The sequence below is a fragment of the Triticum aestivum genome, chromosome 4D, assembly GCF_018294505.1.
Source record: "Triticum aestivum cultivar Chinese Spring chromosome 4D, IWGSC CS RefSeq v2.1, whole genome shotgun sequence".
NCBI lineage: Eukaryota > Viridiplantae > Streptophyta > Magnoliopsida > Poales > Poaceae > Triticum > Triticum aestivum.
This window is the reverse complement of record NC_057805.1, coordinates 5,829,910-5,851,280: the sequence shown is the minus strand read 5'-3', so window position 1 is coordinate 5,851,280 and position 21,371 is coordinate 5,829,910.

The window sequence follows — 21,371 nt, the reverse complement described above, 5'->3', positions numbered from 1 at the left end:
CGGACGTCACGAGGAGTTCCGGAATGGTTCGGAGGTGAAGAATTATATATAGGAAGTCCAGTTTCGGCCACCGAGAAAGTTTCGGGGGTTATCGGTATTGTACCGGGACCACCGGAAGGGTCCCAGGGGTCCACCGGGTGGGGCCACCTATCTCGGAGGGCCCCATGGGCTGAAGTGGGAAGGGAACCAGCCCTTAGTGGGCTGGGGCGCCCCCCATGGGCCTCCCCCCTGCGCCTAGGGTTGGAAACCCTAGGGTGGGGGGGCGCCCCACTTGACTTGGGGGGAAGTTTCCCCCCCTTGGCCGCCCCCCCCCCATAGATGGGTTCTTGGCCGGCGCCCCCCTCCCAGGGGGCCTATATAAAGGGGGGAGGGAAGCAAGACTACAGCCTTTGGCGCCTCCCTCCTCCCCTGCAACACCTCTCCCTCTCGCAGAAGCTTGGCGAAGCCCTGCCGAGATCCCGCTACATCCACCACCACGCCGTCATGCTGCTGGATCTCCATCATCCTCTCCTTCCCCCTTGCTGGATCAAGAAGGAGGAGACGTCGCTGCTCCGTACGTGTGTTGAACGCGGAGGTGCCGTCCGTTCGGCACTCGGTCATCGGTGATTTGGATCACGGCGAGTACGACTCCATCAACCCCGTTCACCTGAACGCTTCTGCTCGCGATCTACAAGGGTATGTAGATGCACTCCTTTCCCCTCGTTGCTAGTATACTCCATAGATGGATCTTGGTGATGCGTAGGAAATTTTAAAATTCAGCTACGATCCCCAACAATTGGATGTCGTTGATAACGGGATCACATCATTAGGAGAATGATGTGATGGACAAGACCCAATCCTAAGCATAGCACAAGATCGTGTAGTTCACCTGCTAAAGCTTTTCTAATGTCAAGTATCATTTCCTTAGACCATGAGATTGTGCAACTCCCGGATACCGTAGGAATGCTTTGGGTGTGCCAAACATCACAACGTAACTGGGTGGCTATAAAGGCACACTACGGGTATCTCCAAAAGTGTCTGTTGGGTTGGCATGAATCGAGACTGGGATTTGTCACTCCGTGTGATGGAGAGGTATCTTTGGGCCCACTCGGTAGGACATCATCATAATGAGCTCAATGTGACCAAGGAGTTGATCACGGGATGATGTGTTACGGAAAAAGTAAAGAGACTTGCCGGTAACGAGATTGAACAAGGTATAGGGATACCGACGATCGAATCTCGAGCAAGTATCATACCGGTAGACAAAAGGAATTGTATACGGGATTGATTGAATCCTCGACATCGTGGTTCATCCGATAAGATCATCGTGGAACATGTAGGAGCCAGCTTGGGTATCCAGATCCCGCTGTTGGTTATTGACCGGAGAGATGGCTCGGTCATGTCTACATGCCTCCCGAACCCGTAGGGTCTACACACTTAAGGTTCGATGACGCTAGGGTTATAGGGAAAGTTTGTACGTGGTTATCGAATGTTGTTCGGAGTCCCGGATGAGATCCCGGACGTCATGAGGAGTTCTGGAATGGTCCAGAGGTAAAGAATAATATATAGGAAGTGAGGTTTTGGTCACCGGAAGTGTTTCGGGCGTCACCGGTAATGTACCGGGACCACCGGTAGGGTTCCGGGGGTCCACCGGGAGGGGCCACCAGCCCCGGAGGCTTGCATGGGCCAAGAGTGGGAATGGACCAGCCCCTGAGTGGGCTGGTGCGCCTCCCACCAAGGCCCGAGGCGCAGCTAGGAGGATATGGGGGAAACCCTAGGCGCAGATGGGCCTAAAGGCCCACCCTAGGGTGCGCCCCCCTCTCTCCCCCTCTTGGCCGCCCCCCTATCCCATCTAGGGCTGCCTCACCCCCTAGGGTGGGAACCCTAGAGGGGGCGCATCCACCTCCCCTCCTCCTATATATAGTGAGGGTTTTGGGGCTACGAAACACACGAGTCTCTCTCTCTCTGTCTCGGTGCAGCCCTACCTTTCCACATCCTCGTCCTTCGTAGTTCTTGGCGAAGCCCTGCTGAAAACCACGCTGCTCCACCACCACCACGCCGTCGTGCTACTGCTGGAGTTGTCTTCCCCAACCTCTCCCTCCTCCTTGCTGGATCAAGGAGCGGGAAACGTCACCGGGCTGCAAGTGTGTTGAACGCGGAGGCGCCGTTGTTCGGCGCTTAGATCGGAATCGACCGCGATCAGAATCGCTGCGTGTACGACTCCACCAACCACGTTCTTGCAATGCTCCAACATCGCGATCTTCAAGGGTATGAAGATGCACTCCCCTCTCTCTCATTGCTTGTCTCTCCATAGATTGATCTTGGTGATGCGTAGAATTTTTTTAATTTCTGCAACGATCCCCAACGGGCCGGGCTCCAGAACTTGGGCCGGGACCTGGCGTCGGCGCTGCGAGCGCCGTCCCCCATCTGCTACCGGCCACCACGAGCGCCGGCCAATGCGGTGCCAGCCATTCCTGCTCCGCCGCCGATTCCGGACCTCGTGGTCCCGGGGTCGGCGCCGGCGCTGTCCATGGAGTCGCTGCTTCTTGGGACCCCATTGGGCAGGGGGTTTCCTTGACCCCCGTCCAAGGGTTTTCTGCTGTCGGCGGGTCGTCCTCCTCGACCTCCGGCATGGCGATGAGCACGGGGCCAATGCTGCAGGCCGTCGCCGGGGCCGGCTCCTCCTCTGCTCCACCACCTCTCTCCTTCCCGCCAGGGTTTTCACCCCAGCCTCGGTTCGCTGCGACTGCGCGTGCTCCGGTGAGCCAAACCCCCTCAATGCTTGCTTGTAGATGTAGATTAGGGGTTTATTTCTTAGACATGTGCTAGTAGTTAGTGGATTCGATAGGATTAGATAGGATTCGAGTAGATCCAATTGGATGCGATCCCAATCGAATCCAATTGGACCGATCTGTTCTTGTTTCATACAGTGTGTGTCCTAGGATAATTTTCTTCTACTACTGCTAATGTGTCCTAGGATCTGTGTTCATGCTAGTAGTTGTGTTCATGCTAGAATCCCCAATGGTAGTGTGCTTTGCTAGGATATGTGTTCATGGTAGGGTCTTGCTAGGATGTGTGTTCATGCAAATGGCATGTTCATGTTCAAGCTAGGATCATGTTCATGTTGTTGTTCATGTTGCTACATACATGTTCAAGCTAGGGTTTGTGTTGATTGTTAAACATGAATGTAGTAGGACCATTTTAGGATGCTGCCAAATGTGCATGGGTGCACATGGGTGCTATTGGCACTTGTTGTTGCTATTTTTAGATGTTTCCATGCTTAGGATAAGTGGACTTGCCAAACAGCAAGTGCCACTTATCAATGGCATTTTCTCATGGGCAACTACCACTGATCAGTGGCACTTGCTATTGAGCAAGTCCACTGATCAGTGGCATTTGCCCAACAGCAAGTGTCATTGATAAGTGGCATTTGCCCAACAGCAAGTTCCATTGATCAGTGGCATTTGCTCAAAGAGTTTGTGCACTGATCAGTGGCATTTGCTCTTGGGAAAATGTCTCTGATCAGTGCCATTTTGCAAAGAGTTTGTGCACTAATACTTGTCATCTTACCTGACAAGATATTGAAGACTGACTGGGATGTGGTGGGTGGAGGAGCTCAGGTGGTGGCCGGAGCTGAGGGCGCCGAGGATTTCATCCCCATGAACAGGTGGCTCAGGATGGTGGACCTGCCTGGCAGGATCGCCTTCATGAGCCTGCCTCGTTCAAGGGGACGATCTCCGAGGCAGGGCCACGAGGAGGGGGCCCGGGAGTCGCTGCGCTTCTACCAGCAGATCAAGGACAATGAGGACCTCGCCATGCTCGTCGTCCCTCGCAAGTACGTGGAGGTGATGAATACCTGGCTGGTCATCAAGCGGCTCCCGCGCGTGGTCAGGCTGTCGGCGAACAAACGATGCGTGTTCTGGGTGCAGGTCCAGAACTTCGTGGGGCACATGGTGCTTGGCCGGGGCTGGAACTACTTCTGCCGCCGCCACCAGATCGTCCCCGGCGACCTCGTCGTTATGTGCATCTCAGGACTCGGACTGAAGGATCAGATCTACAACCACGACTCCTCGGTCATGTGCAGGTTTTGTTGCAGCAGGCACAACTGCGTTGGTGACATCGAGCATGCTATGTAGTTAAGTTAAGTAAGGTGTTAGTGTTGAACTTTTATGGTGCGTGGCGAGACTTGTGCTGGGAACTTGTTCATATTTTGGCCAGGAGAAGCACCCTGGCATGGAGCAGGGAAGGATGATGCCCCTGCTGTTAATCTAGACTTATGCTATGTAGTTAAGTAGTTTGCTGTCATTTCCTTGCTTGTCGTGTTTGATTTCATTTGGTTGCTTGCTTTGTTTGATCTTGCTGTTGTGCTGATCATGTGGTGGTAAGGCCACCACATTTGAATGGGGTGAGCAGAACACAAACGATGTTTGCAACCAAACAGCTGAAGTTTGCATCTGCTCACACCCTAAGCACAAAAACAGCAACCAAACAACAGGGGGGTCCGTGCCCCTCCATGCGATGCAGGCAACCAAACAGGTTGCATCTGCTGCATATGAGGCTGCATTTAAAGAACCGGGTTGGCTGGAGATGAACATGCAATGCAACTACTGTTGCAAACTGCAACCAAACACGCCCTTGATCACAATTTCACCCACCACATTCGATTCGACACTACATACATATCTTTGCGGAATAAGCCTCTACTCTCATGGATATAATATCATCCGCCTTTCCTCCATTTGCTTCAACTACACGACTAGTTAGCTCTGAAGGATATGATACCTCTTCCTTTGCCATCTTAGCCGCCCAGTGTTCAACACATCACACCATCTTGAAATGATAGGCCTCGGGAACTAACCATGCCTTTGTGTGTCAAACAACATAAGATGATGCTTCGCAGCAAGCTCAGTGTGGCACCCCGGCTCAGAGCGACCGGTTTACCCTGTATGCCAACCCAGAGATCATGTCTTCTGGCAACACACAACATCTTGGTATAGAAATCACCGCTTTATTGAAACTAGCGGAAGCATAGAGTGACATTACAACAAGTTGTGAGGCCAAGCGGCACACTCGGTGTGGCTGAACAATATGTACATTATTTAGTAGACATAAAGGGGCCTCGAGCACGACATCTACACGGCAGCGGAACAACGACGTAGCGGGACTCCATAGCATAGGGACACCGATGTGGACACGGTCTAGACACGGCAGCTCTCCGATCTAGTTAGACTTTCCTGAAATCTGGCATAACACGCCAGGTCAGTACATTGAATGTACTTGCAAGCTCACAGCAAACAGAACCATAATGACAAACAACATCATGACATTTAATCAAGTTAAATGCAAACAACAAAATACTACTCATGCAGTGAAACCAAACTTGTGCATCGAGTCATGCGGACTCTCTTACCAACCGGTTGCCTCGCAACCAAAACAGTGCTCACGACGAAGCACGAACGGAACCAATGCTTGGTCGAACTGGTTACCTCGTAACCAAAACATGATCATTCCCGGATCACAAATGATACCACAACAGTCAGCCTCACTGACTTCATCATCATCCAACCAGTGCAATGCAAGTTGATTAGTGTGCAAGATTTACTAAAAACAGTTGATCCATGGTGTGACTTACTTACGAACTAGGCCCTTATCCGCGGGCGCAGCTCTCGATAGATTAATACACTCTGCAGAGGTAGCGCACTTTACCCACACCACGGAATCCATGGCCTCACACTCCCATTCGGGTGGACCAACGGCATTCCGACAGAACTCTCCCATTGCCATGACACTCTTACGGCCACTCCGACCAACTCCCCACTGGGCTTAGTCCTGGGTGACCCAGCCTACCAAAGGCAAAACTACCACCGTCATGGCAAACAAACTGCCCCAAACGGGGACTCGGTACCATAACAACACGGGTCCACAAGGTTATGTCTGCTTACCGGGCCAGGGTAACACATGCCCATAACCTTCCCTCGTTGGAGGCACCGACAACAGGCATGACAATGGACGACAACCGGCCTCCACATAAAGGCAAATGTGGTTGCACTCGTCAGCCCGATTCAGTGGCACCATGACCCAACCAACTTTATGTTCAAGTTCATTTATCATCAGGTTTAACTTGAAATAAAATGCTCGAGTCAAAATATGCCATGCTTATGCAACCATATATCATGCATCACAACTAACAACAGATCATCTTCAATCAAGTTCTATCTGGTTCTTCCTTACTTGGTATTTATACTCATTACTTTAGTTGGCATAAATCAAACAAAAATTTTCTTAGCATGAATATAGCAAAAATAAGACCGATAATCATATCACCATAGTCATGACAATCTACTTAGATCAACTATTCAAGCTACACTCACTAGTTCAAACGTTTACTTCTATTAACTAAGCCTTCTTATCATGACAAAACTAAATAACACAAGCATTATTTATTTTACCACTATATGCAAGGAATAATATATATATTCAAGTAGAAAATCATGAATATTGCAAAGACACCATGATAATGTTGTTGTGGCTTGCCTTAGTACAGAGGAGCTTCACACTCCTTCTGGATGCCTTCAAGACAAGCTTCACCTTCTGAAAATAATTCAAATGACCAAAAAGAAAATGTCAAAACACTTCTGAAAATTACCAGAAATTCTAGGCAGCAAGGAATAATCCCATCTTGGGTGTGCTTCTAGAGTTTTCTAGTAAGAACAGAATGCAAAAAGAATCAAATCATTTGGACTTGTAGAATAGGAGTTAGAGCTGGTCAAAGTTCTGGTCAAATTTAAACTAAATTTGAATTAAAAAGAAAATCCAGGGGGGTGACGTCGAAGGCGTAAAACGCCCGGGCACCACCACTCATACCGCTTCGGGCGCGGCCTGAGTGGCTGACAGCAGGCCCCACTGGTCAGGTCGAAGGGGGAGGGGGAGAGAGACAGAGCACGGCGAGGCTCCGCCGGAGCGCACGCCGGCGAAGAGGGCTCCTTGGCCCAATCCAAAGGGATAGGATTGGAGAGGAGGTCGAGGCGCACCTGCCGTACCCGTAGCGTAGCTAGAGTTGGTCGGACGGGGTCGGAATGGAGCTCTCTAGCGGCGGCAGCGGGCGAGGCTCGTCGGAGTTCACGATTCTGGCGAGGTGAGGCCGGTCCAACAACTCCAACAGTACCAGTTCACTCCAGCGGATCACCACGAGCACGCCTGAGGAGTCGAGGGAGCGCGAGAGGCTCTGGAGAGGGAGGGGGCCTAGGATGGGGATTGCCGGCGAGCTCGGGACGGGGACGGCGGCCAGAGGCCTGCCCGACCGGGCTGCGGCTTCCTACGGGGTCGTGGTGAGGTGTTGAGTGTGTGAGTGAGGAGGGAAATGAGCTCGGGAGGGGCTTAATAGCCGAGGCCAAGGCGGGGATCGAGAGCTCGCCGGAGCTCTCTGGAGCGTCGCCCGGTGATGAATGGCGTTAGTGAGAGAGGGGGAAGATGCTGGGGATCACATGGAGGCTGTAGACGAGCGGCGACGAGCACAGGAGCGCGGTACGCGACGAGCACAGGAGCACGGGCGCACTGTTGCCTTGGCCGCGCCGTGGCCGTGCTTGCTGTGGCGAGCTCCTACGTCGGCGAGCGCCAGGAGGGATTTAAGGATGTCGAGACGGTGATGGTGGCGTGGTTTGGCAAGGTTCGGCAACCGGGGAAGCGAGCACGCGATGAACAGAGTGCTCGGCGGCATCCAGAGCGCGTCGACTAGCACGTTGGCATCGTGCACACACGTGGTCACCGCGTGAACTCTGGCATAGAGCCACCACTTGCCATAAATTCATGTCTGGCAGTTAGTCCTTAGTGGTTTTGGTCGTTTTGCATAGTTGGCTTGGTCACAGGTGCACTGTGGGAGTGGCTCTCTTGCTAGCAAGTTTCTGGACAGAAACTTGTGAGCTTGACTGTGGTCAAACCAGAGAGGGTTTAGGGCTGATTTTTGGTAGTTAGTAGTTTCTTAGGAGGGTAATGATGCTCAAGAAAAATCAGCCTTAATGGATCAAGGAAAATGGTACTTGCTGTAGAAAGTGATCATTCTGTCCAGAACAGAAATGATTTTCTGTAGCAAAAATATTACAAAAAGTTGTGAAATATTTTTGCTCAGGAAGGTGCACTAGGGTCCAAAGAGTATTTGGGAATTTTCTCAGATTTTTTTGGGCAAATAAAATGAGGGTTGCTTTGGAGCATACTCCTCTGAAATGATTTTCAGGGAAGAAAATGAATATTTTTCTTTTATGAAAAATAATCCTTGGGCTTTTGTGGAAGTTTTTCAAAGAATGAAAAGTGAGTTAGAGGTGGAGAGGTCACTTGGGTGAAAATCAAGGGTAAGCCCAAGTGTTCAGGTCTATATGAATTGATTTGAAATTCCAAATCCAAAGCAAATGCAATTGAAAGTCCGGAAAAAGGGAGAAGGCAAAAACTAGGCTGTCACAAACCTCCCCCACTTAAGATGAATCTCGTCCTAGAGATTCGGTTGCTTGGGAAAAAAATTCTAGGTAGGTTGTCCTTAAAAATTCCTCTCTTTCCCAGGTTGCCCTTAAAAATTCCTCTCTTTCCCAAGTTGCTTCTTCCTCGGTGTGATGCTCCCACTGGACTTTGTAAAATTTTATCGCTTTGTTGCGTGTGACCCTTTCTGCCTCATCCAAAATTCTGAATGGTCTTTCCTCATAAGTTAAATCCTTGGCAAGCTCAATTTCTGAAATATCAGACCGCTTCTCGGGTGGTGAAATATACCTTCTCAGATATGATACATGGAACACGTTGTGCACATCCGACAATTCGGGTGGTAATTCCAACTGATAAGCAACTGTGCCAGCTCGTGTCATGACCGGGAACGGACCAATATACCTTGGTGACAATTTCCCTCGGGTCTGAAATCTCTTGACTCCCTTCATGGGGGTGACTCGGAGATACACGTGTTCACTAGGTTCAAAACTGATTTGTCTGTGTTTGGCATCATAATAACTTTTCTGTCGTGACTTGGCCAGCTGCAGTCTATCTCGAATTTCCTTGACTTGTTTCTCTGCCTCCAGTATTAGATCAGTACCGAAGATACGGCTGTCTCCGGTTTGAGACCAATTTAATGGAGTGCAGCACTTTCGGCCGTATAAAGCTTCAAAGGGTGACATTTTCAAACTGGTTTGAAAACTGTTATTGTATGAGAATTCTGCATATGGCAGACAATCTTCCCATTTGGGTCCACGGGCTAAGGCAGATGCTCGAAGCATATCTTCAAGGATTTGATTTACCCGCTCAGTCTGACCGTCTGTCTGTGGATGATAGGCGGTGTTGTATTTGAGAGCGGTCCCTAAAGCTTGATGGAGTCGGGACCAGAATGCGGAGGTAAACAATGAACCTCGGTCTGAAGTGATTGTTTTTGGCACTCCATGCAAACTGACAATCCGGGATACATATAATTGCGCAAGTTGATCAGCGCGAAGGGTGGTGCCGATAGGAATGAAGTGAGCCACTTTAGTCAACGTGTCCACTATGACCCACATAGCATCATTGCCTCAATGAGTGCGGGGTAGACCGGTGAAAAAGTCCATGCAGACATCGCCCCATTTCCATTCCGAGACGTGTAGGGGTTGGAGAAGTCCGGCGGGTTTTTGGTGTTCCGCCTTTACTTTGTTGCAAATGTCACAACAAGCGACAAAATATGTGATCTCCCTTTTCATTCCATCCCACCAAAATATCTGTCGAAGGTCTTCATACATTTTAGTACCGCCTGTGAAGGAAATATGCCCTAGAGGCAATAATAAAGTTATTATTTATTTCCTTATTTCATGATAAATGTTTATTATTCATGCTAGAATTGTATTAACCGGAAACATAATACTTGTGTGAATACATAGACAAACAGAGTGTCACTAGTATGCCTCTACTTGACTAGCTCGTTGATCAAAGATGGTTATGTTTCCTAGCCATAGACATGAGTTGTCATTTGATTAACGGGATCACATCATTAGGAGAATGATGTGATTGACTTGACCCATTCCGTTAGCTTAGCACTTGATCGTTTAGTATTCTGTTATTGCTTTCTTCATGACTTATACATGTTCCTATGACTATGAGATTATGCAACTCCCGTTTACCGGAGGAAGACTTTGTGTGCTACCAAACGTCACAACGTAACTGGGTGATTATAAAGGTGCTCTACAGGTGTCTCCGAAGGTACTTGTTGGGTTGGCGTATTTCGAGATTAGGATTTGTCACTCCGATTGTCAGAGAGGTATCTCTGGGCCCACTCAGTAATGCACATCACTACAAGCCTTGCAAGCATTGTAACTAATGAGTTAGTTGCGGGATGATGTATTACGGAACGAGTAAAGAGACTTGCCTGTAACGAGATTGAAATAGGTATTGAGATACCGACGATCGAATCTCGGGCAAGTAACATACCGATGACAAAGGGAACAACGTATGTTGTTATGCGGTTTGACCGATAAAGATCTTCGTAGAATATGTGGGAGCCAATATGAGCATCCAGGTTCCGCTATTGGTTATTGACCGGAGATGTGTCTCGGTCATGTCTACATAGTTCTCGAACCCGTAGGGTCCGCACACTTAACGTTTCGATGACAGTTATATTATGAGTTTATATGTTTTGATGTACCGAAGGTTGTTCGGAGTCCCGGATGTGATCACGGACATGACGAGGAGTCTCAAAATGGTCGAGACATGAAGATTGATATATTGGATGACTATATTCGGACACCGGAATGGTTCCGTGGGTTATCGGATATATACCGGAGTACAGGGGGGTTACCAGAACCCCCCCGGAGGCTATTGGGCCTCATGGGCCCAATTGGTGGAAGAGGAGAGGCAGCCAAGGGGCAGCCGCGTGCCCCTCCCCCCCCCCCAAGTCCGAATTGGACAAGGAGGGGGGCGGCGCCCCCCCCCCCCCCCCCTCTTTCCTTTCCACCTCTCTCCTTCCTCTCCTCTCCTAGTCCAACAAGGAAGGGAGGGGGTCCTACTCCCGGTGGGAGTAGGACTCCTCCTGGCGCGCCTCCTCCCTGGCCGGCCGCACCTCCCCCCCCCCTTGTTCCTTTATATACAGGGGCAGGCGCACCTCAAGGACACAACAATTGATCGTTTGATCTTTTAGCCGTGTGCGGTGCCCCCCTCCACCATAGTCCACCTCGATAAATACTGTAGCGGTGCTTAGGCGAAGCCCTGCGTCGGTAGAATATCATCATCGTCACCACGTCGTCGTGCTGACGAAACTCTCCCTCAACACTTGGCTGGATCGGAGTTCGAGGGACGTCATCGGGCTAAACGTGTGCTGAACTCGGAGGTGTCGTGCATTCGGTACTTGATCGGTCGGATCGTGAAGACGTACGACTACATCAACCGCGTTGTGCTAACGCTTTCGCTTTCGGTCTACGAGGGTACGTGGACAACACTCTCCCCTCTCGTTGCTATGCATCACCATGATCTTGCGTGTGCGTAGGAATTTTTTTGAAATTACTACGTTCCCCAACAGTGGCATCCGAGCCAGGTTTTATGCGTTGATGTTATATGCACGAGTAGAACACAAGTGAGTTGTGGGCGATATAAGTCATACTGCTTACCAGCATGTCATACTTTGGTTCGGCGGTATTGTTGGATGAAGCGGCCCGGACCGACATTACGCGTACACTTACGCGAGACTGGTTCTACCGACGTGCTTTGCACACAGGTGGCTGGCGGGTGTTAGTTTCTCCAACTTTAGTTGAACCGAGTGTGGCTACGCCCGGTCCTTGCGAAGGTTAAAACAGCACCAACTTGACAAACTATCGTTGTGGTTTTGATGCGTAGGTAAGAACGGTTCTTGCTAAGCCCGTAGCAGCCACGTAAAACTTGCAACAACAAAGTAGAGGACGTCTAACTTGTTTTTGCAGGGCATGTTGTGATGTGATATGGTCAAGACATGATGCTAAATTTATTGTATGAGATGATCATGTTTTGTAACCGAGTTATCGGCAACTGGCAGGAGCCATATGGTTGTCGCTTTATTGTATGCAATGCAATCGCCCTGTAATGCTTTACTTTATCACTAAGCGGTAGCGATAGTCGTAGAAGCATAAGATTGGCGAGACGACAACGATGCTACGATGGAAGATCAAGGTGTCGCGCCGGTGACGATGGTGATCATGACGGTGCTTCGGAGATGGAGATCACAAGCACAAGATGATGATGGCCATATCATATCACTTATATTGATTGCATGTGATGTTTATCTTTTATGCATCTTATCTTGCTTTGATTGACGGTAGCATTATAAGATGATCCCTCACTAAATTATCAAAGTATAAGTGTTCTCCCTGAGTATGCACTGTTGCGAAAGTTCTTTGTGCTGAGACACCACGTGATGATCGGGTGTGATAGGCTCTACGTTCAAATACAACGGGTGCAAAACAGTTGCACACGCGGAATACTCAGGTTAAGCTTGACGAGCCTAGCATATAACAGATATGGCCTCGGAACACGGAGACCGAAAGGTCGAGCGTGAATCATATAGTAGATATGATCAACATAGTGATGTTCACCATTGAAACTACTCCATCTCACGTGATGATCGGACATGGTTTAGTTGATTTGGATCACGTGATCACTTAGATGATTAGAGGGATGTCTATCGAAGTGGGAGTTCTTAAGTAATATGATTAATTGAACTTTAATTTATCATGAACTTAGTCCTGGTAGTATTAGCATATCTATGTTGTAGATCAATAGCTCGCGTTTAGCTCCCCTGTTTTATTTTTTGATATGTTCCTAGTGAAAACTATGTTGAAAAATGATAGTAGCAATGATACGGACTTGGTCCGTGATCTGAGGATTATCCTCATTGCCGCACAGAAGAATTATGTCCTTGATGCACCGCTAGGTGACAGACCTATTGCAGGAGCAGATGCAGACGTTATGAACGTTTGACAAAAGCTCGGTATGATGACTACTTGATAGTTCAGTGCACCATGCTCTACGGCTTAGAACTGGGACTTCAAAAATGTTTTGAAATGCCACGGAGCATATAAGATGTACCAAGAGTTGAAATTGGTATTTCATACTCATGCCCGTGTCGAGAGGTATTTGACCTCTGACAGTACTTTGCCTACAAGATGGAGGAGAATTGCTCAGCTAGTGAGCATGTGCTCAAAATGTCTGAGTACTACAATCACTTGAATCAAGTGGGAGTTAATCTTCCAGATAAGATAGTGATTGACAGAGTTCTCTAGTCACTATCACCAAGTTACTAGAACTTCGTGATGAACTATAATATGCAAGGGATAACGGAAACGATTCCCAAGCTCTTCGTGATGCTGAAATTGACGAAGGTAGAAATCAAGAAAAGCATCAAGTGTTGATGGTTGACAAGACCACTAGTTTCAAGAAAAGGGCAAAGGGAAGAAGGGGAACTTCGAAGAAGAACGGCAAGCAAGTTGCTTCTCAAATGAAGAAACCCAAGTCTGGACCTAAGCCTGAGACTAAGTGCTTCTACTGCAAAGGGACTGGTCACTGGAAGCGGAACTGCCCCAAGTATTTGGCGGATAAGAAGGGTGGCAAAGTGAACAAAGGTATATTTGATATACATGTTATTGATGTGTACTTTACTAGTGTTTATAGCAACCCCTCAGTATTTGATACTAGTTCAATTGCTAAGATTAGTAACTTGAAACGGGAGTTGCAGAATAAACAGAGACTAGTTAAGGGTGAAGTGACGATGTGTGTTGGAAGTGGTTCCAAGATTGATATGATCATCATCGCACACTCCCTATACTTTTGGGATTAGTGTTGAACCTAAATAAGTGTTATTTGGTGTTTGCGTTGAGCATGAATATGATTTGATCATGTTTATTGCAATACGGTTATTCATTTAAGTTAGAGAACAATTGTTGTTCTGTTTACATGAATAAAACCTTCTATGGTCATACACACCAACGAAAATGGTTTGTTGGATCTCGATCGTAGTGATACACATATTCATAATATTGAAGCCAAAAGATGCAAAGTTAATAATGATAGTGCAATTTATTTGTGGCACTGCCGTTTAGGTCATATTGGTGTAAAGTGCATGAAGAAACTCCATGCTGATGGGTTTTTGGAATCACTTGATTATGAATCACTTGATGCTTGCGAACCATGCCTCATGGGCAAGATGACTAAGATTCCGTTCTCCGGAACAATGGAGCGAGCAACAGATTTGTTGGAAATCATACATACTGATGTATGTGGTCCAATGAATATTGAGGCTCGCGGCAGGTATCGTTATTTTTTAGACCTTCACAGATGTTTTGAGCAGATATGGGTATATCTACTTGATGAAACATAAAGTCTGAAACATTTGAAAAGTTCATATAATTTTAGAGTGAAGTGGAAAATCATCGTAACAAGAAAATAAAGTTTCTACGATCTGATCGTGGAGGAGAATATTTGAGTTACGAGTTTGGTCTTCATTTGAAACGATGCGGAATAGATTTGCAACTCCCGCCATCTGGAACACCACAGCGTAATGGTGTGTCCAAACGTCATAACCGTACTTTATTGGATATAGTGCAATCTATGATGTTTCTTACTGATTTACCACTATAGTTTTGGGGTTATGCATTAGAGACAGCTGCATTCACGTTAAAAAGGGCACCATCTAAATCCGTTGAGACAACACCGTATGAACTGTGGTTTGGCAAGAAACCAAAGTTGTCGTTTCTTAAAGTTTGGGGTTGCGATGCTTATAAGAAAAAGTTTCATCCTGATAAGCTAAAACCCAAATCGGAGAAATGTGTCTTCATAGGATACCCAAAGGAGACAGTTGGGTACACCTTCTATCACAGATCCGAAGGCAAGATATTCGTTGCTAAGAATGGATCCTTTCTAGAGAAGGAGTTTCTCTCGAAAGAAGTGAGTGGGAGGAAAGTAGAACTTGATGAGGTAACTGTACCTGCTCCCTTATTGGAAAATAGTTCATCACAGAAATCTGTTCCTGTGACTACTACACCAACTAGTGAGGAAGCTAATGATGATGATCATGTAACTTCAGATCAAGTTACTACCGAACCTCATAGGTAAACCAGAGTGAGATCCGCACCAGAGTGGTACGGTAATCCTGTTCTGGAGGTCATGTTACTTGACCATGACGAACCTACGAACTATGAGGAAGCGATGATGAGCCCAGATTCCGCAAAAATGGCTTGAGGCCATGAAATCTGAGATGGGATCCATGTATGAGAACAAAGTGTGGACTTTGGTTGACTTGTCCGATGATCGGCAAGCCATAGAAAATAAATGGATCTTCAAGAGGAAGACGGACGCTGATAGTAGTATTACTATCTACAAAGCTAGACTTGTCAAAAAAAGGTTTTTGACAAAGCTCAAGGTGTTGACTACGATGAGATTTTCTCAGTCGTAGCGATGCTTGAGTCTGTCCGAATCATGTTAGCAAATTGCCAAATTTTATGAAATCTGGCAAATGGATGTCAAAACTACGTTCCTTAATGGATTTCTTAAAGAAGAGTTGTATATGATGCAACCAGAAGGTTTTGTCGATCCTAAAGGTGCTAACGAAATGTGCAAGCTCCAGCGATCCATCTATGGACTGGTGCAAACATCTCGGAGTTGGAATGTACGCTTTGATGAGTTGATCAAAGCATATAGTTTTATACAGACTTGCGGTGAAGCCTGTATTTACAAGAAAGTGAGTGGGAGCACTACAGCATTTCTGATAAGTATATGTGAATGACATACCGTTGATCAGAAATAATGTAGAATTATTCTGCAAAGCATAAAGGAGTGTTTGAAAGCAGTTTTTCAAAGAAAGACCTCGGTGAAGCTGCTTACATATTGAGCATCAAGATCTATAGAGATAGATCAAGACACTTGATAAGTTTTTTTTTCAACGAGTACATACCTTGACAAGATTTTAAAATAGTTCAAAATGGAACAGTCAGAGAAAGAGTTCTTGCCTGTGTTACAAGGTGTGAAATTGAGTAAGACTCAAAGCCCGACCACGGCAGAAGATAGAAAGAGAATGAAAGTCATTCCCTATGCCTCAGCCATAGGTTCTATAAAGTATGCCATGATATGTACCAGATCTATTGTATACCCTGCACTGATTTTGGCAAGGGAGTACAATAGTGATCTAGGAGTAGATCACTGGACAGCGGTCAAAATTATCCTTAGTGGAATAAGGATATGTTTCTCGATTATGGAGGTGACAAAAGGTTTGTCGTAAAAGGGTTACGTCGATACAAGTTTTGGCACTGATCCAGATGACACTAAGTCTTCATTTGGATACATATTGAAAGTGGGAGCAATTAGCTAAAGTAGCTCCGTGCAGAGCATTGTAGACATAGAAATTTGCAAAATACATACGGATCTGAATATGGCAGACCCGTTGACTAAACTTCTCTCACAAGCAAAACATGATCACGCCTTAGTACTCTTTGGGTGTTAATCACATAGCGATGTGAACTAGATTATTGACTCTAGTAAACCCTTTGGGTGTTGGTCACATGGTGATGTGAACTATTGATGTTAAATCACATGGCGATGTGATCTAGATTATTGACTCTAGTGCAAGTGGGAGACTAAAGGAAATATGACCTAGAGGCAATAATAAAGTTATTATTTATTTCCTTATTTCATGATAAATGTTTATTATTCATGCTAGAATTGTATTAACCGGAAACATAATACTTGTGTGAATACATAGACAAACAGAGTGTCACTAGTATGCCTCTACTTGACTAGCTCGTTGATCAAAGATAGTTATGTTTCCTAGCCATAGACATGAGTTGTCATTTGATTAACGGGATCACATCATTAGGAGAATGATGTGATTTACTTGAACCATTCCGTTAGCTTAGCACTTGATCGTTTAGTATTCTGCTATTGCTTTCTTCATGACTTATACATGTTCCTATGACTATGAGATTATGCAACTCCCGTTTACCGGAGGAACACTTTGTGTGCTACCAAACGTCACAACGTAACTGGGTGATTATAAAGGTGCTCTACAGGTGTCTCCGAAGGTACTTGTTGGGTTGGCGTATTTCGAGATTAGGATTTGTCACTTCGATTGTCGGAGAGGTATCTCTGGGCCCACTCAGTAATGCACATCACTATAAGCCTTGCAAGCATTGTGACTAATGAGTTAGTTGCGGGATGATGTATTACGGAACGAGTAAAGAGACTTGCCGGTAACGAGATTGAACTAGGTATTGAGATACCGACGATCGAATCTCGGGCAAGTAACATACCGATGACAAAGGGAACAACGTATGTTGTTATGCGGTTTAACCGATAAAGATCTTCGTAGAATATGTGGGAGCCAATATGAGCATCCAGGTTCCGCTATTGGTTATTGACCAGAGACGTGTCTTGGTCATGTCTACATAGTTCTCGAACCCGTCGGGTCCGCACGCTTAACGTTTCGATGACAGTTATATTATGAGTTTATATGTTTTGATGTACCGAAGGTTGTTCGGAGTCCCGGATGTGATCACGGACATGACGAGGAGTCTCGAAATGGTCGAGACATGAAGATTGATATATTGGATGGCTATATTCGGACACCGGAATGGTTCCGGGGGTTATCGGATATATACCGGAGTACCGAGGGGTTACCGGAACCCCCCCGGAGGCTATTGGGCCTCATGGGCCCAATTGGTGGAAGAGGAGAGGCGGCCAAGGGGCAGCCGCGCGCCCCCCCCCCCCCCCCCCCCCAAGTCCGAATTGGACAAGGAGGGGGGCGGCGCCCCCCCCCCCCTTTCCTTTCCCCCTCTCTCCTTCCCTCTCCTCTCCTAGTCCAACAAGGAAGGGAGGGAGTCCTACCCCCGGTGGGAGTAGGACTCCTCCTGGCGCGCCTCCTCCCTGGCCGGCCGCACCTTCCCCCCTTGCTCCTTTATATACGGGGGCAGGGGGGCACCCCAAGGACACAACAATTGATCGTTTGATCTTTTAGCCGTGTGCGGTGCCCCCCTCCACCATAGTCCACCTCGATAAATACTGTAGCGGTGCTTAGGCGAAGCCCTGTGTCGGTAGAACATCATCATCGTCACCACGCCGTCGTGCTGACGAAACTCTCCCTCAACACTCGGCTAGATCGGAGTTCGAGGGACGTCATCGGGCTGAACGTGTGCTGAACTCGGAGGTGTCGTGCATTCGGTACTTGATCGGTCGGATCGTGAAGACGTACGACTACATGAACCGTGTTGTGCTAACGCTTCCACTTTCGGTCTACGAGGGTACGTGGACAACACTCTCCCCTCTCGTTGCTATGCATCACCATGATCTTGCGTGTGCGTAGGAATTTTTTTGAAATTACTATGTTCCCCAACAGCCTGGGTGTATTGAGTATGAGGATTCGTGTGCTTCTGCCAAAATTTTCTTCCTCAAATCTGCTAGCTCAGGTACGCATATCCTTCCTTGGAACATGAGTGTACCCAGTGCGTCCCTTGAGAAATCCTGAGTTTTGCCTACTTGCGGATTTTTGATATATACTTGCAGACTCTTGTCTTCAGCCTGTGCTATGCGAATCTCCTCTTCTAGCATAGGGGTTACTTACAAAATATTCGCAAGGCCGGCATTTATAATGACCAAGTTGAGCTGTGCGATCTCCTATTGAAGTTCTGGAGGCAAAGACTCCATCATGGCATTCAAGTTGGCAGGCTTGCGATTGAGGGCATCAGCAACTACGTTGGCCTTTCCCGGATGGTAATTTATCTCCACATCATAGTCTTTGACCAACTCGAGCCATCTTCGCTGTCGAAGATTTAAGTCGGGCTGAGTGAATATATATTTGAGACTGTTGTGGTCGGTGAATATTTGACATCTTTTTCCAATAAAGTAATGTCTCAAAATTTTTAGGGAGTGCACAACAGCAGCTAGTTCCAAATCATGTGTAGGATAGTTTCCTTCATGAGGTCGTACCTGGCGAGATGTGTAAGCTACCACCTTGCCGTCTTGCATAAGTACACACCCAATGCCCAGTCTGGATGCGTCGCAATACACATCAAAGCTGCGGTAAATGTTTGGGGGAGTCAAGACTGGTGCTGATGTCAATCTGGTTTTTAGCTCGTTAAAACTCTGCTCGCAATCCTCAGTCCATTCAAACTTCTTGTCTTTCTTGAGAAGTTCTGTCATTGGCTTGGCAATTTTGGAGAATCCTTTGATGAACCGACGGTAGTACCCGGCTAATCCAAGGAAACTCCGGACTTGGGTTACGGTCGTGGGTGCTTCCCAATCAAGCACATCCTTCACTTTGCCAGGATCCACTGCGATACCTTCTGCTGAAATAACATGCCCCAGAAATCCGACTTGTTTGAGCCAAAATTCACACTTGCTGAATTTTGCATACAGCTGATGGTCACGGAGTCTCTGTAAGACTTCTCGGAGATGTTCCGCATGTTCTTCGTTACTCTTGGAGCATATGAGAATATCGTCGATGAAAACCACCACAAACTTGTCCAGGAAATCCATGAACACTTTATTCATCATATGCATGAAGAAAGCGGGGGCATTTGTGAGGCCGAAGGGCATCACCGTATATTCATAGAGACCGTACCGAGTAGTGAACGCGGTCTTAGGAATATCTTCCTTCTTGATTTTTAGTTGATGATATCCGGTCCTTAAATCAACCTTGGAAAATACTTTTGCACCACTGAGCTGATTGAACAAGTCATCAATCCTTGGTAGCAGGTATTTGTTCTTGATGGTGACATCGTTCAACTGACGATAGTCAACGCACATCCTGAGACCACCGTCTTTCTTGTCTACAAATATTGCAGGTGATCCCCATGGTGACGAACTGGGGCGGATATATCCTTTCATCCAACTACTTCTTTAATTCCACGAGTTCGGAGGAAGGCATCCGATAATACTTTTTGTACAACGGTGCAGTTCCAGGCACAAGGTCAATTGCAAACTCAAGCTCGCGGTCCGATGGCATGCCTGGCAATTCTTCTGGGAATACATCGGGAAACTCACTGACCACAGGAATTAATCCCAACTCATTTGCCACAGCGGTGAAGACCATTTCTTTCTTGGGTATACTCCTGCGAGCATAGAATTTTGTAGTCTGCCCTTCCTGATTTGCCAAGGTGACTTCTCGGGTCGCACAGTTTATGCATACTTGATATTGAATCAACCAATTCATTCCCAAAATAACATCCAACTTGGCAGACTCGATTACTATCAAAGCGGTCGGAAAACGGACCCCCTTGATATCAATTTCCAAATTTTGGCAGACCAAATTGCTTTTGAGCACAAATCCCGGGGACTGAACCAACATACTTTTCCCCAAAAGCGAGCAAGGAAATTTGTTTTGGGCAACAAAACTTCGAGAAACAAAAGAGTGGGAAGCCCCAGAGTCGAATAAAATTATTGCGGGTATGCTATTAACAGAGAACATACCAATGACGACTTCGAGGTTTTCCTGAGCCTCGTCTGTGGAGAGGTGATGCACTTGCCCTTGGACGATCTGCTGGGTATGATATGGCCCCATATGATTGACTTGCGGTCGGAACGGGGCATTTGACTTCTTGGGACACTGCCTGGCATAATGTCCGGTCTGTCCACAGTTAAAGCAGGCATTATTGCGCTGGCGCTCCTCGTGTACCGGGTTGGTCACGACATTCTTGACTTGAGTAGTGGTCTTGTTCACATTCTGCTGCCAATTGGGTTTGTACTCCACTTGAGTCTGTTGCCATGTACGGGTCTTCTGTATAGGTTGTTCGTCCTTCTTTGGCTCAAATTTGCGCTTGTTGTCATTATTTGCGGGTCGGTTGTCTTGCACAGGCTTGTATTCTCTTTCTGCGATGAGGGCCTTATTTACCAAAGACTGAAAATCTGGAAAATCGAGCATGCAGAGAACACTCCTGAGGTGTTGATTTAATCCGCTAAGGAACCTGTCAATCTTCCTTTCTTCCGTGGCCACATCATAAAGAGAATAACGGGCCAGATGGTTGAACTTGTACAAATATTCACTTACTGAGTTGCCTTGAGTGAGACCAAGAAATTCCCGTTGCTTGATCTTCATGACACCAGCTGGAATATGATACTTGAGAAATCGATCCTTGAATTGAGTCCACGTGATTTCTTCTTCCGCGGGCCACAGGGCTTTAGCATTATCCCACCATATGGCAGCGGCCCCTTCAAGATAGTAAGTAGCAAACGGAACCTTGTCAGCCTCTTCAGTGCGAGCGATTTCAGGTTTCTTTTCAATGGTGCGTAACCAATCGTCTGCTTCCAAAGGGTCAACCACTTGACTGAAACTGGGAGGCTTAGTCCTTTGAAAATCTGACAGCTTGGAGTGATGGCCATTTTGATTTCCATTTTGCCCAACCATAGCCTGCACACTTCTTAACAACTCAATTAGATCATTGTTCCTCCTTTCC